We start from the raw sequence: 15,323 nt of genomic DNA on the forward strand, positions 1-15,323 counted from the left end.
CATAAATTGGTTGGTGGAGGGATCACGATTGGTTGTGCCGGTCCCTCCTATGTTGTTGGTTGGTGGAAGGGCCAGAATTGGTTGTTGGTTGTGCAGGCCCCTCCAATGGTGCTGCTGCACTGGTGAATTCCGTTAAAGGAATCCAGGGGCTCAACATGCTTTAGTCCGTACCCTGACAGGGGGCTAGGGCCATGCAAGAGCCCCTGGGAGCATTTGGCGAAGAGGCGAAGGGCCAGCCTTCTGGTTCCATTCTCTCCCCAAAATGCTTTCCCTGCACTGACTTCAGGAAGCGGGGAAGTCCGTTATTTCTTTCTTAGAGGCAGATGTATGATGTATGTATGGAACCAATGCCTAAGCAACCACTCACATTTTTGTATTTAAATAAAGTTGTGGCCAAAGTTATGCCAAAAACATTAAACTTAATTTCTGTGAGCTGTGTGAGTTATTGGGGGGGGGGGCATCCTGGGGACCTCGACACGCAATAAGCAAATTCAGGAAATCCTTCATTCCTCACTTTACATGGATATAGAACTAAATTACTGCTGGAAATATTGGGAGAGGAGGAAGTGCCATTGCATAGGCAGAAGCCCTGGTGCTAATGGGATGACTTTGGTGAATATGACCCATTCTGCATCGTAGAGATGAGGAATCTATGGTGCTCCAGATTTTGTTGGACTAGAACTGCCATTGTCCTTGGCCATTGGCTGCTGCTGCTGGAAATTAGAATCCTACAACTGTCCTTGCTCCCACTCTCAGACTCTGAACTCAAACTCTCCACATGATTACATCCAAAAGCTTTATTCAAGAAGCCAGTACGTGATCTATGTATGAGCTCAGACTATAGATTATGAAGTTCTCAGATATATAAACAGAGTTCTAGAATACATGACTAGGCCCAAGCTAAGACATTGTCCCAACACCTGGTATGCCCTTCCTACTTTGCTTTTGAACAGCCAAGCATAGACTTATCACTCAGGTGGTCCATGTCTTCTATGTAAAGATAGCAACTAAGCAGCCCTCCCAAGGAGATTAATCTGTTTGCATCTGATGATGCATACTTGGAGATGGAAGCTTGCCTGTTTCTGCCACCTCACTCTCAGTCCCAGTCTCTGCCAACCCTGCTGAACCCATTGATTGGCGAGCTGGCTTCTCAGTCACCATGACAACGTCCTGCAATGAAGGTGAGGCCTGATACAGCTTGAGTGGCTCTCCTTCTACCTCTGGGAGCACAACTCAAACCCTTCCCATCACTGTCCACCGACTACTTCTCCTTTCTGCCCTCTGACAGATTTTGCCAACCTCCTTCCCTCCCAGATGCTGCCCTAGGATTCATGGCATACAACAGCAGGAAGCCTGCAGGTTCCCCATCCCTGCTGTACAGTTTATAATTTTGGTCAATTTACTACTGCAAAGTGTCAAAAGATAGCCAGGAAAAAGATGGCCAACATAAGCTGGAAAGAGACTGTCTATATGAGCATCCAGTACTTCTCTCCCATGTCCAAGAGCATTATGCTTGTCTGTGCTTTCAAGGAAAATTTAGGTTGATTATTGCAGCAGGAAGATAAACCCGACTACCATATTGAAGAATCATGATCTCATACTCCATCACAGCATCTGTATAGTCCTCGGTCCAGTTCTTTTGGAAAGAGAATCACACCTGTCAAAGCAGCAGATTTCCCTGGGAGTGTTCCCATTCCCATCAAATATCATTGAGCTCATATGCTGCCTAACTCATGAAACCCATGGAGAATTTGGCCAGAGGTTAAATGCAAATAACATTGTTATGCACAATAAAGCTGCCTTTTCCTTTCAAGGTCAGAGGCCGAATATGTTACATGAGGTCCCAGTGACCCTGTTTGTTCCAAAACGGGTGTCAGCAGATGGGCATATAGAACGCAGGAGAAAAGTGCTTCTTAGAATGGCTCTCTTTACACATTTAAACATTGTGCACTGAAGCCCAGCATTATTACCAGCCAGTGATATTTAAAGCCATTATCCAGCTTGACAGCTCCAGACCTCCAGGCAGCCCTTCCAAATGCCACTGTTGATTCGCTGCAAATGTTAAGCAAGCAGACACCGCAATTATTTGTCAGCAATATAACTTTCCCCTCTTGCCCCGTGGTCATCAGACACATATGGTGATGTGTGAGCTTCATTTGAATAGATGCAGTCTTGAACCAGGAAACAGAGAGCTCCAATAGCCCAAGACTGAGCAATTAGATAGCAAACAAGCATTAGCAAGAGGTGATTGCACATCAAGGAAGCTCTCCATCTGGTGGTGCATGCGGTTGCACTTTCCAAGCTTTGTCTTAGCAACAGGCCTTGGTATTTGCCCTCAGCCAAGTTTGCTTGCGCTTTGGCTGTAAATCGGTAGTTTCCCCCAGAGAGCTGGATGGCCATCTGGGTAGATGGGGCTTTCATTTAAGGAAATGGGTGTATAGTGGGGCAGAGAGGTGGGTGTATGGAAAGCTAAGAAACTTGCTCTAGAGAAAAACAGTGAGGCTTGAAAATTAAAGGTGAAGGACATTGCAGGTCACCTCCCAGTCCATGGACAGATGTTTACTTCGCCGTTTTCCTATGTTGTGAAGGCTGAAATTTCAATTCAGTGGAGCAGGGTCAAGATACTAACTGATATGTATGAAATTTCAGATATAGCTATATAATCCCTAGTTTAGTAAGATAAGAACTTTGGAGCAGGCATTTAAAAAAAATATATGAACCACCCTACTGCCCTACGGCTTCCTCTCCCCACCTCCAGTCTCCGTTGTTGTGCCTTTATCCGTTGTGTGTCCTGGCTGAGGGGAAAAACAGAAGAAGGATGGCCATTGGTCAGGGATGGTCTAGTTGTCAAAATTTATCTTTTCCCCCACCTCCAGTCTCCGTTGTTGTGTGCCCTGGCTGAGGGGGAAAACAGAAGAAGGATGGCCATTGGTCAGGGATGGTCCTGCATTGCCCCAGGGGTTTGGCTAGATGACCCTCAGGGGCCCCTTCCAACTCTACAATTCTCTGGTGCAGGCTTGTGCAGAGTTTTAGGTACAAGTTGGATGCAAGGGGTGCATAGGATTACAGCCCATCTTATCCACTGTCGGCTCGGGAATAAGTCCCACTGATTATGATGAGACTAGATTGCTGCTGTGCAGTCCTGTTTTTTAAATAAATGTTTTCCTTTTCAGATAATACAGAGCATGGTGAAATCACAATAAATAAAACCTCCCCTTCAGTAGTTTCAAGCACTACTACAGGTTCCACATAGTATCTGTACTGCATTGTTTACTGTGACAGCACCTGCACTTTGGAAATCCCCACCTATTGCAACAAAGCATGTGCCTTTGCTAGACTCTTTTCGGGCACCTGCTAAAAGCATTCTTCTTTAGGCAAGCATACCTAGATGCTTAGGAAGTTGAAGTAATTTCAATCTTAATATTTTAGCGTTTGTATGTTTTAAAGTAGGATTGTTAATTTTTCTTGATTTTACTGCTGTGCTGTTTTATTGTTTTTTGTTTTGGTAAACCACTTTGCGGGGTTTTTTAAAAATCAATTTTATTAAATAAAAAAACAAACAATAAATATAAATAAAATAACACAAGCCAAAACACAATCCATCCTGTAGATTTAAGTATCTGTCTATAGTCGCCTACTTGTTATCAGAGGCTCAGAATCCACATTCCTTTGACAGAAAATATGAAATAATGTAAAGTCATTTTTGCAGGCAAATAATAATAATCAATGTCTGTGTGTAGGGGGGCTGACAAGAAATTTTTTGCACTGGGTACTACCTATGCCTCTGGGGGTGGGACAGGACTTCATATTGGTCCCTTAAACTCATATGATCAATTGATTACAATTTCGTTAATTGGATTGCAGCTCTACTAAATCCACTTTAAAAACAAACAGAGCAGAACTCCAGGAAAAACCCACACAACTTGAAAGTCCCCCTAACAATGGGGAGAGGGGGGTACAGTTGGGGGATGCACTCCTAGACATAATTGTTTTGGGGGGTAATATAGATGACTTCCCACTTGTACATGACCCCTGTAGAAATAACAATTAAACCTGTTTGCCTTTGCCTATCACAAAAGGTCACACAAAAACGCCCTCAGAAGGTGTCAAGTGCGTTTTGTGTGAGAAAAGGCTGTGAGCGATGGGCATTTTCATGTTTCTCTCCTCACAATGGTACTTTGAGAACAAAAACTATTTTAATCTAAAGCAGGGCTAAATAAGCAATTAGTCACTCACTCATACATTGGAGAACTGAGGAGCAAAATGACGGTTAACCCACTCAGGCAGATTAGGGTTCTATGGTTCTTCCCTTTGCTTGATGATTGGAATCTTTTCCATTTTGATTGTATTTGCCAATTAATCTGAAGAGCAACAATAATGATGGCTAATAATTACTTTGCTGAAGATAATGAGAAAAATAACATTTCTTTTGTCGGGCAGATTTGTACTGCTGTTTTTTTCTGGAATATGTGGGAAAGATAGATGTTACAGTGAGTATGCTTCATTCATGCTAAGTTTTCTTGCCCACCTATCACAAACGTTTAAGGACAACAAGGTCTTCAAAACGTATAAAGTAGCCCCAGGCTGCATTCAGACAGTACTTTACTCTGCTTCCCTGAAATTTCCTTACCCGATAATTTCCAGTTTTTAATGTGATCTTTCATATTTCACTCCTGGAAATCGAGCAGAGGTTTGATGCCCATTTCCATGCCAAATGTTTTCAGAAATGTTCTGACGGCCACCCAGTTAACCCGGATTATCGTGGGAGTTTTGTGCTGCAATTTCCCCACCCCTTTTCATGGATAGTGGCTTGTGACAAAACCTGGCACTGTATTCCGACATACAGTACAGTACAGCTCTTTCCCACCATTTTCATGGGTCAGTCATGAGGGAACAGAAGCACGCATACAGACAAAGGGTCGTGCCATGTCCAATGACACAGAACCATAGAATTGCAGAGTTGGAAGGAACCCAAATGCAGGATTCCTAGGTTGTGTCACATCACACCCACGGGTGTGAATGTAATTTAGTACAATATGGTGGCAGATGGATAAAAAAGCCACAATTCCATAATGCAACAAGGGACATTAGAAACAGGTACAGAAGTGTACAGAAGAGACTTCCGGTTCGTCGCGCCGGCTAGAGGACGCAGGGACCTCGAGCTCCGAGGTCCCTGGCATCACGGAGGGGGGGAATTCCACGGGGTGCACGGATTCCCCAAAAGAACCCCGGGAAGAGCGTCCCGGGGGCTTAGCCGTCCAGCGGAGCTCCGTTTCGCGATTCCTCCGCTGCCCGGAGACTCAGTAGAGTCCCCGAGAGCCAGTGGAGTGAAGAGTCGCGGGAGCCATTTGGGACAATAGCGTCACCTCCAAAGAAGCGAAGCCCCGAGTCTTCTGCCTGCAAGCGGCGGATTTTTCCAAAGAAAAATAAAAATTGGAACAAAGTAAGTGTAATCTCTAATTGGAACTTTGAAATAAATTCGGAAATAACAATTGGAAAAATAGGAGAAGATTCCAAAAAATGGAAGTCGATCTCTTCCTAATGGGAATTTAAGAGGTGCATTAAATATTCCAAAGCCGAAAGGGAAACTGTCTGTTTGTGTAACCCGAGAGAAAGAAAGACTTTTTTACCCCTTCTCAACCCCCGGAGTCGGCACCCCTTGAGGCTCAGGGGTGAGCAAGATTATTAAGGGGGAAAGGGCTGTGACAGCTGTCAAAAGCTGTCAAAAGACAAGGAAAATTTGTTAAAGATTTGGTGAACGGTATAATTTGCTACATGAAGAATTTAAAGTTAAAACAATTTGATTTATGATTTGATCTATGGAGAAGTTAAAGACAATGAAAAGGATCAGCCAAGATGGAGGCTATCGTTCTGCAGGAAGGAAATTTCCAGTGCTCTTTGTCTCCTAATCTCCTGTCTGCTTGTGGTTAAGAGAAAAAATGAAAACATCTTATTCACCAGCCTTCCAGGAAGCTGTGCTGAACTACTTGCAAATACTGAAAGACATCTACAAGGGACTGCAACATTCCAGTTTACCATGCACGGAGACGGTGGTGCAAGATCAAGATTTAGAGGACACTTTTGAATGTGAGACTAAGATCAAGGAGCAAGATTCAGAGGACACTGTTGAATGTGAGAGGGATTATAAAAAACATGTACTGGATGATGCACAACAAGGAGTCGAAAAGAAAGAAGATGAGGCCAATGATCAACAACGAGAAATGAAGATTCAAGAAAAGGGGGGGGGCTGGAGAGATTAAAATTAGGAGACGTGAGATTGAGGGGTGGGAAATGCAGAAGGAGGGGTGGGCAGAGGCCTGGATTTTAAAATGGGAAAGATGTGGTGTGGGGTAAGAAAAATAGTTAAGTGGTATTCAGGTTGGTTGAATAACGGTTTCTGAAATCTTGGCTTGATAAAGGAGATGCTGGACCAATTGGGGGAAAGACGCCGGGGGAGGGGAAGGAGAGTGTGTAAAAGAATAATGTTAGGATTTTGGTTAGAGAAATGACTGTATGTAATAATTGATTTTTCTTGAGGGAGGGGGAGGAATGGCTGGTGAAAGAAATTTTAGATTTGTATTAATATTTTTATGTTTAGATAGGTGGTTGGGCAGATGGCTGCCTATCTTCCTCTCTATTGCCCTGAAGCCCCTGGTGGCAGAGGGGGCTCTGGGGGAGGGAAGAAGGGGTGGAAGGAAACCCAGCCACCAAAAATGGATCTCCTTTGGAAGGTCGCACCTCACGGGTTCCTCTTGTGGCAGGAGGGGACCCGTGGGGAGGCGGCACGAAGGAGGAGGAGGATAATGTTAACATTTTAAGGAAAAGATTTTGAATTAAGAATAGAAAATCCACTACAATTATATTAAGAAACCAAGAAAACCAGGAAGAAGAGATCTGAGGAAGTCACAAATACAATGTTAAGAAATTTAGAATTGGAGATCTTTTAATTATTTGTTTGTTTGTGTGTTTATGTTGAAGGAATAGCTGGGGGAAATCCAAACCTCAATACTCCCTCCACCCCCGGGCCTCTTGGTGGCAGGGGGGGCCGGGGGGAGGAGGGGGGAGGACAAACTCAGCTTTAAAATGGACCGCCTTTGGCTCTCAACACCCGCAGGATCTACTGGTGGCAGAAGTGGACTTGTGGGGGGAGGGAGGGAAGGGGGATGGATTATGTATGTTATGTTTTGTCTTGTTTTGCTTATATTAAAATTAATAAAAAATATTATAAAAAAGAAGTGTACAGAAGAAACAGGGACATGTGTGGCACTGTGGTCTAAACCACAGAGCCTAGGGCTTACCGATCAGAAGGTTGGCGGTTCGAATCCCCGTGACGGGGTGAGCTCCCGTTGTTCAGTCCTAGCTCCTGCCCACCTAGCAGTTCGAAAGCACATCCAAGTGCAAGTAGATAAATAAATACCACTACAGCGGGAAGGTAAATGGCGTTTCCGTGTGCTGCTCTCATTCGCCAGAAGCGGCTTTGTCATGCTGGCCACATGATCTGGAAGCTGTACGCCGGCTCCCTCGGCCAATAGAGCGAGATGAGCGTCGCAACCCCAGAGTCGCGACTGGACCTAACGGTCACGGGTCCCTTTACCTTTACAGAAGTGTTAATGTTATAACAAGGAAAACTAATACAATGAAGCCCACATCTGAATGCATCCCTAGACAAAGTAACCCTTCACTCACCTTCAGTTGCAGCCAGTTGACCCTCCATTGCTGTTTCTCATCATGAGCCCTCCCGCCGCAGGTGCCCTTCCACCTTTCGGATTCCGTTCTTAGACTGAGGTAAAGTTCGCAAACTGGGAGACTACTTCTGGTTTTGCGGAGTTCGTAAGCCGAATAGTTCATAAACAGGGCTGTTCTTAACCAAGGTACCACAGTACTTTTAAGCACATGGAAGGAGAAAAGACAAGTAAATAAATCCATAGCAGCTTAATTTTAAAAAATCCAGCCTACCTTTAACTGTATATAAGAGGATTGTTCTGTGCAGATAGTTTCCTGTTTCCTTTGCAGTTTACATAGGTGCTTTATTTTTAATTAATCAACCCCCAAATACATTTAGTCTTAATCCGATAAGCAAATTTCCTTTTGGCAAGAAATCTGACTCAAGCCCTCAGGTATCATTCTACTTCTATTTGAAGATGAGATCTGAGTCGTTTATCGTACCTTTTTAATTATAGAACACAATTTAGGTATAATTACTCTGCTTACGAGCAGGTGGCTTTGTAATTTGCTCTGCCAACACTGCCATGTAGGCCAAGGCTCAATCCAATTCATTGGTGTTAGATAGATCAAGATTTTTTTATTTTATTTTTTAAATGCTTGCATCATGTCTCGAAAGAAAGCTTTTGCCATGTAAAACCTCTCTGCGGCTGTGGAAACAACTTACTTAGGTTTTTACAGGAGGAATGAAGCAATTGTTTGGCATGCCATGCCATATCCTTGGCCAAGTAGCCATCATTCAGCTGCAAAATTTAATTGGTGTAATTAAGATGTGCATGATTTGATGTGCTGGGAATTCTAAAAATCCCCATTAACCACTTCTCCAGCTTGCACTAACTGGTACATTGCACAGGCAATGCTTGCCCTGTCCTTTATGTTTTTGCCCCACCCCTACTTTTCAGTAGCAAAGTTCATGGCTATCACTTGATGCCCAAGCTTGTCTTGAAATTGTAGGAGCAAGGTCTCAACTTAGGTTTCCTTCCTTCCTTCCTTCCTTCCTTCCTTCCTTCCTTCCTTCCTTCCTTCCTTCCTTCCTTCCTTCCTTCCTTCCTTCCTCTGACCCATAGCCTGTGACCCCAGGTGTCTCTTATTAATCAGAGCTTCTCATTGGTTGGTATACAAGTCTCTCAAGCCATATTTATGAACATGTGGTCCCAAGGTGTGGTCTGAAGGTACACATGGCTGAAGCTAAGCTGGTCTGGTCAGAGCCTGGATGAGTTACTGCCTGGGAACTACTTGTATGCCACCTTGGGTCCTGTGATGGAACAAAGGTTGAGATATAAATGTATGAAGATAAATAAATAAACATACCCATCATTTGAAGGACCTATGGGTCCCTTAACATTGATTTTACTATCATATAAGCCATATCCATCTTACAACTTGTACACACCTCGGTTTGAAAATAAACCAAGGTGATGGTAAGTATCCTGGCATGCGGGAGAAGGAGTGGTGTAACAAGCATTTGTTTGTCCCATCATATATCTGATATGTATTTTAAAAGAATCATGAAACTGCTAGGATCCTGGAGGCTTGTTGGCTCATCTAGAACGTAGAGACAGCAAAAGGGGTCAATGAAATTCAGGTTGGGTTAAGGGCAGCATGTCCCATTTCACCACGCCCTGCTGTGTACCACTGCCGCCCAAGCATCACTTTGCTAGTTTGCATGGTGGCGGCATGAATTAGTGGTGGTGGCAGGTTCCAGTGAGCTCTAAATGAACTCTTGCGAGTTCTTGTGCACTCTCCTTGAAAATTGATGCCAATAATAATAATAATAATAATAATAATAATAATAATAAATAATAAATTTTTATTTATACCCCGCCCTCCCCAGTTAAAACCGGGCTCAGAGCGGCTAACACCAATAAAATTACAAGAAAACATAAAAAAGCAATTTATTAAAATACAGATTAAAATACAATATTAAAATTTAAAATACAGCCTCATTTTAAGTAGTCCATAAATCCAAGCCATGAGGGAGGAAAACACAGGGGTCAGACTGAATCCAACCCAAAGGCCAGGCGGAACAGCTCTGTCTTGCAGGCCCTGCAGAAAGATGACAAATCCCGCAGGGCCCTGGTCTCCTGTGAAAGAGCATTCCACCAAGTTGGGGCCAATACTGAAAAGGCCCTGGCCCTAGTAGAAGCCAATCTAGCCACCTTATGGCTTGGGATCTCCAGAATATTGTTGTTTGTGGACCTTAAGGTCCTCCGTGGGGCATATCAGGAGAGGCGGACCCATAGGTACGAGGGTCCCAAGCCAAATAGGGCTTTAAAGGTCAAAACCAGCACCTTAAACCTGATCCTGTACTCAACCTGATCCTGTACTCCAATTTATACCCTGTCCATCTGGCTGGGTGGCTCCTAATAGAATATTAAAAACAAGATAAAACATCAATTCTTAAAAACTTCCCTAAACAGGGCTGCCTTCAGATGTCTTCTAAAAGTCAGATAGGTGTTTATTTCCTTGGCATCTAATAGGAGGGTGTTCCACAGGGCGGGCGCCACTACCAAGAAGGCCCTCTGCCTGGTTCCCTGTAACCAATGTGTGTGCCGCTTCTCCACCACTGGCAGAGGTGGTGGGGCATGCAGGATACCTGTGAGGGAGCTGCCTCAGGGGTTTCTGCAGACTGAGGCAGCTGCTTCACTCCACCTCACGTACGGGCCGGCCCGGCATTTAGTACATAGATGGGTATAAACCTGCATGGATTTTAAAAACCCAACTCCTACACAACCACCTTTTCTGCAGTGAAAATGGGGAGGGACTATGGAGATGGGCAAGACATGGGGGCGGTGGAATATTTGAAGAGGGGCAGAGAATTCTACTTCATAAATGTATTAGGTAAAAATATTCATTTAGCATGGATAAATGGATTAATGGCAAATGAGGAACGAAGATAGCAAGGATGGGGGTGGTGCTCTGGGATCTTGTGCTATTCTGCATTTTTATTAATGTCTTAGAGGAGCACAGCATATTCCTATCAAATACACAAATGACACCCAGTTCAGGAAGATTGTAAACACTTTGGCAGGTAGAATTGGAATTCAAAGTTGTTTTGACAAACCAAAGACTCACACTGGAGGGAGGATTCTGGAAAGGAGATGTCTAGTGTGCTGCCCATTGTATGTACAGAAGTGGAGAAGGAGGGGTAATTGGCTATGCAGTAGCTAGGCTTAAAAAAAGGGTTTTCAGCTAAGGTGATGCTAGTTTTAAATAGAGATTTCCCCCCACCCAACCACCCTCCTGTGTGAAATTATTCCTGAACTAACCTGTGTCTTACTCTGATCCAAAAGTAATTCCTTCTGTTGTAATGGAATGGAGAAAATAGCCAATCTCAACGTTAAATTCAATCGTCGGCTTCAAAAACTGACAAGATTTATTGGGGCAGGGGAGGAATCAGAAGCATTGATTGAAACGGATTTTGACTCTGCTATTATGGCAGGCTCCTGAAGTGGAAAAAACTAGGTTTCTTATTTTAAAAAAATCACTATAAAACCAAGACCTTTCTTGCTTCTCTTTTAGTGTTGTCATTACTTGTCTTTCCAAACAAAGAAGCTTTTCTTCTTGGGTAGAAGGTGGCCACAGGAAGCTTAATCAACATAGCTGGTCCCCGCAGAAGGTATCATTATGCATTATTCCAAGGGGCTATTCAACCTACCCTTCTACCTGCATTTAAAAGCAATTTTCCCTCTTCCTTAAATAATCTACACGTGTTAATTACAAGGCCGCAATGAAGCTGAAATGGTGTGAAATTAGACGGAATGAATTATTCATGCCATTTGTCAGCTGCTGGGTTGGATATTTTTTTCCTCCTACTGAGGGTTAAAAAAGAGAGAAGATTTACAAGAGAAAATGAGATATTTCTAAATTCAGGAGGAATTAAGTCTCTTCTCTTCTCCAGAGCATCCTAGTCATCTCAAAGATAAGGTTTTGAAGTGTTATTGCTGTATGGATTTACTATTTTTATTCTTTTTTATTTGTGTTTAATTGTGGAAATTAATGGTGAAGAAACAATGGGGGCGTTGCTGGCACTGGATCTGGGCTGGATGCGGGAAGGACCTTTGTTAAGGTTGAACAAAGGCTGCTGCGGGGATAAAATAAACTTTATGCAAGGCAGTAACCTCAACTAACGTTTTCTGCTGATGGAACACATAGCATGGCAGGACTTCTGGGGCAGCCTAGCTCCCCCAGGTTGGGATTGGCAAAGCTCTCTGGTTTAGCCATCTTGTCAATTGAAAACAAAGTAGCGAAAGGAATTGGTTTTGATGATGTGATTTCCAAATTTGCAGAGAACAAAGTTAGGGAGAAAATGTTTTAAGTGCTTGTGTTCACAATGTTAAGAAAATAAACCGGAAAACAACACTTTCCACTTTCTCCTTCTTTTAAGAATTTTTTTTTGGGGGGGTGACAAGAAATTTTCCGGACCGGGTACCATCTGACCTTGCTACGCCACTGCTCCTGTGGCACGGACTTCCTGGGATGGGGGCAGGTCCCCCCCCCTTAAAAAAGGTTGACAACTCTGGGAAATGGGGGGGCACTGGAGATACATTTGTACCACGGCGCCGGATATGCTTAAGACGGCCCTGTGCACCACCTCAACCTCCTCGCCATCTCACTTTTCTCCTTCCTAATAAGCTACAGTGTCCCACCTGCCCAAAAGCAAATTTAGGGCCTCCACACAAGTCATATCTGCCATAGCTGCCAAGTTTTCCCTTTTCTCGCGAGGAAGCCTATTCAGCATAAGGGAAAATCCCTTTAAAAAAGGGATAACTTGGCAGCTATGATATCTGCTAATATACAGTAGGTGTAAGAGACTTACCAAGCCTCCTCTGCAGTATGAGGGAAGACTGGGGCTCTGAAGTTCTATATGTTCCTACCTTTGGGCCAAAAGGAGGGCCCTTACACATCCTTACAATACTATTTTTAGTACAAAACCTCTATTTCATGAAAGTCTAAAGATTACGCTTCGTTCATTGTTTCTAATCTATGCAGATTAGATTTAGTATTCTTTCTCCATATTGCAGTGTTGAGAAGAACCATTGAAAATGAACAGATGCGATGTTTTCAGCGATACATTAATTCCCACCTCCTCTCATAACTGGTTCCTATCATCTACGAGTCTTAGCTGAATAAAAACAAACAACAAAGGTGAAAGTTTGAATTCAGGGAAATTAATCTAGCAATTTGGGACTTCCTGTAGATTCATTAAAGCCAAATAAATATGATTTAAAGATAATTAGCAACACATAATTAAACTATCCCAATAGGAATCAACCTCAGAATCCCACCTGGAACACCCAAAGACTCTTGAAAAGACAGCAGAATTATTGTGGGATAATTTCAATGTCATTTTAGACAATTGGCGGCACAATTCCTTTCTCTCTTATACATATCTACATTTCCAAAAACTGTGTTTTTTCTTTCCCTCGTTGGCTCAAGCTCTCCCATTATCACTGTTCCTCCCTTATCCACTGATTCCCACCCCCAAACTCCAGCCTATTACACTGGGAACAGATTGGTCCATATGAAGGAAACAAATGTACTATATAAGTACCTCTACAAGCCCCTGCACCATTTGCCCCTCTCCTATACAAAGAAGATTGACCTTGTTTGAGGAATGTACAAAAAGGACCATAGCCCAGTAGCAGAGCTGTGGCCAACCAGGACATAAGTGCAACAGCACTGTGTCACTGTTGTTCCACAGCAAGAGGCACCTATGCATCTTGCCTCTAGCGGTATAGGAAGTATATTACCCATCACAACTACTAGTAACCACTGATAGCTTATCCCCTGGGAATTTGTCTAATCTTCTTTTAAAGGCATCCAAGTTGGTTGAGTGGCTACATCTCGTGGTCATGAATTCCATATTTAACCATGTTCTGTGTGAGGAAGAACTTCCTTTTGCCTGTCTTCAACCTTCCCACATTTAGCCCTAATTATTGTATTGTTCTTGGCTTTGGGGACAAAATCTAGCCTCCTGGCTAGACAATATTATAGCTAGGAATTTTCAAAGGTCTTCTCTTTCTTACTGGATGCCAGAAAAAGAATCAGCCATCTCACAAAGTTTGAAATCTGAGGGTACAATGTGGCCATCCAGGTTCATCCTAATGTTTACTTGGTACTGGAAAGCTAAAACCAAAGGCATTACAACAAAAAACACAGAAAACCCGCAAATGTATTATTGTTCTTCCAAAAAATCAAATATAAACTGGCAAAAACTAAAACCATATAATTAGAACTATGGCCACAAACCAAGACAGAATCAAGCTGCAGTCATATGGACAGTTACGTGAGGGTAAACCTTTTGGAGCTCAGTTGGTGTTGCTCTGAACAAATATGCACAGAATTGAAGTATACAGGATTCCATCCCTGTCAAGTTCTACAAGGGTGACACTGAAACAAAGGAGAAGGAAGCTGGGAGGCATTGCTACCCATCTGCACTGGTTGTAAGTAAGAAAGCAGGCAGATGGGGGCTAGCTGAGAGCAGACAGGTGGGGGGGAGCAGTGCCCCATATACCATGGACCCAGCCTTCCCGGCCCGATTGTGGCCTGCATCTGCATTGGATCAGGCATCTTGGCACAATATTCATGTGTCCAATAATCATTTGTTTACTTTCTACAGCAGTTCTAGGTTAAAGCTACAGTTGTGTGCACATTTACTTGGAAGGGAGGTCCATTAAATTCTATGGGACTTACTGCCATATCATCCGTGGGACCAGGCTGCATGTCTTCAAATTCCTACGGAGGACATAGTGGATCAGGCGTCTATAATATTCCCTGAAACCTCCGCCAGCCTGCATGCGTCCAGAGTAAAGCGATAGATTCAAGAGAGGATTCCCAGTAAGCTGCAGAGCTTTATAAGAAACTGCTTTAAATTCCACACACCAGTCTTTGGAATTATGTATGTAGACTTGGTCCTAGAAGCACATACCAGGCTTAAAGCAAAATATTTGGAAAAAAAAGTTTCTTCCACTTGCCTTGCCAATGTCTGAACAGAGAACAGTTGCCTTTCCTGTGTTATTTAGTGTCAGTGTTCAAGTCTGTAGAAGCATCCTCTTTTCACATACATTGAGGTGATATGTGAAACAGAGTCCAGTGAATTATGGGGAATGGGAAGCTCAGTTTTTTAATGTTTGGGATTCCCCCCCTCCCCAATATTGCAACTGCCAGAAGATGAGTCAACAAGAAACAAAACTTCACAATCAGCGTGTTTTCTATTTACACCATATTACAATGCCCATCGGCCCCGAACCAGCACAGTCGTGGAAGGGAATGTTATTTCAAAATGACTGGAGGGCTGCAGGCTCATAAAGATTGATGTTCACTTTCTCTAGCTGTGTTTGTACAGTGGCCTTGAGAGAGGAAGACACCTGCAAACAAAAGAAAGAGTGATTCAAAGCAATCCTTTTTTTATTCATTTTTATTTGAATATAAAAAGCTTACAGCCACAATCAATCAACATGTTTCCAATTACATATATCATTTTGCTTTTATATCACGTTCTTAAAGGTTCTTAATAATTCTTCAGATACCACCGTCTACTTCCCTCCCTCCCTCCCTCCCTCCCAACTTCCCCTCACCCATGTGCGATCTTATTGGTA

This window comes from Zootoca vivipara, chromosome 2 (assembly GCF_963506605.1).
Source record: "Zootoca vivipara chromosome 2, rZooViv1.1, whole genome shotgun sequence".
Taxonomy (NCBI): Eukaryota; Metazoa; Chordata; class Lepidosauria; order Squamata; family Lacertidae; genus Zootoca; species Zootoca vivipara.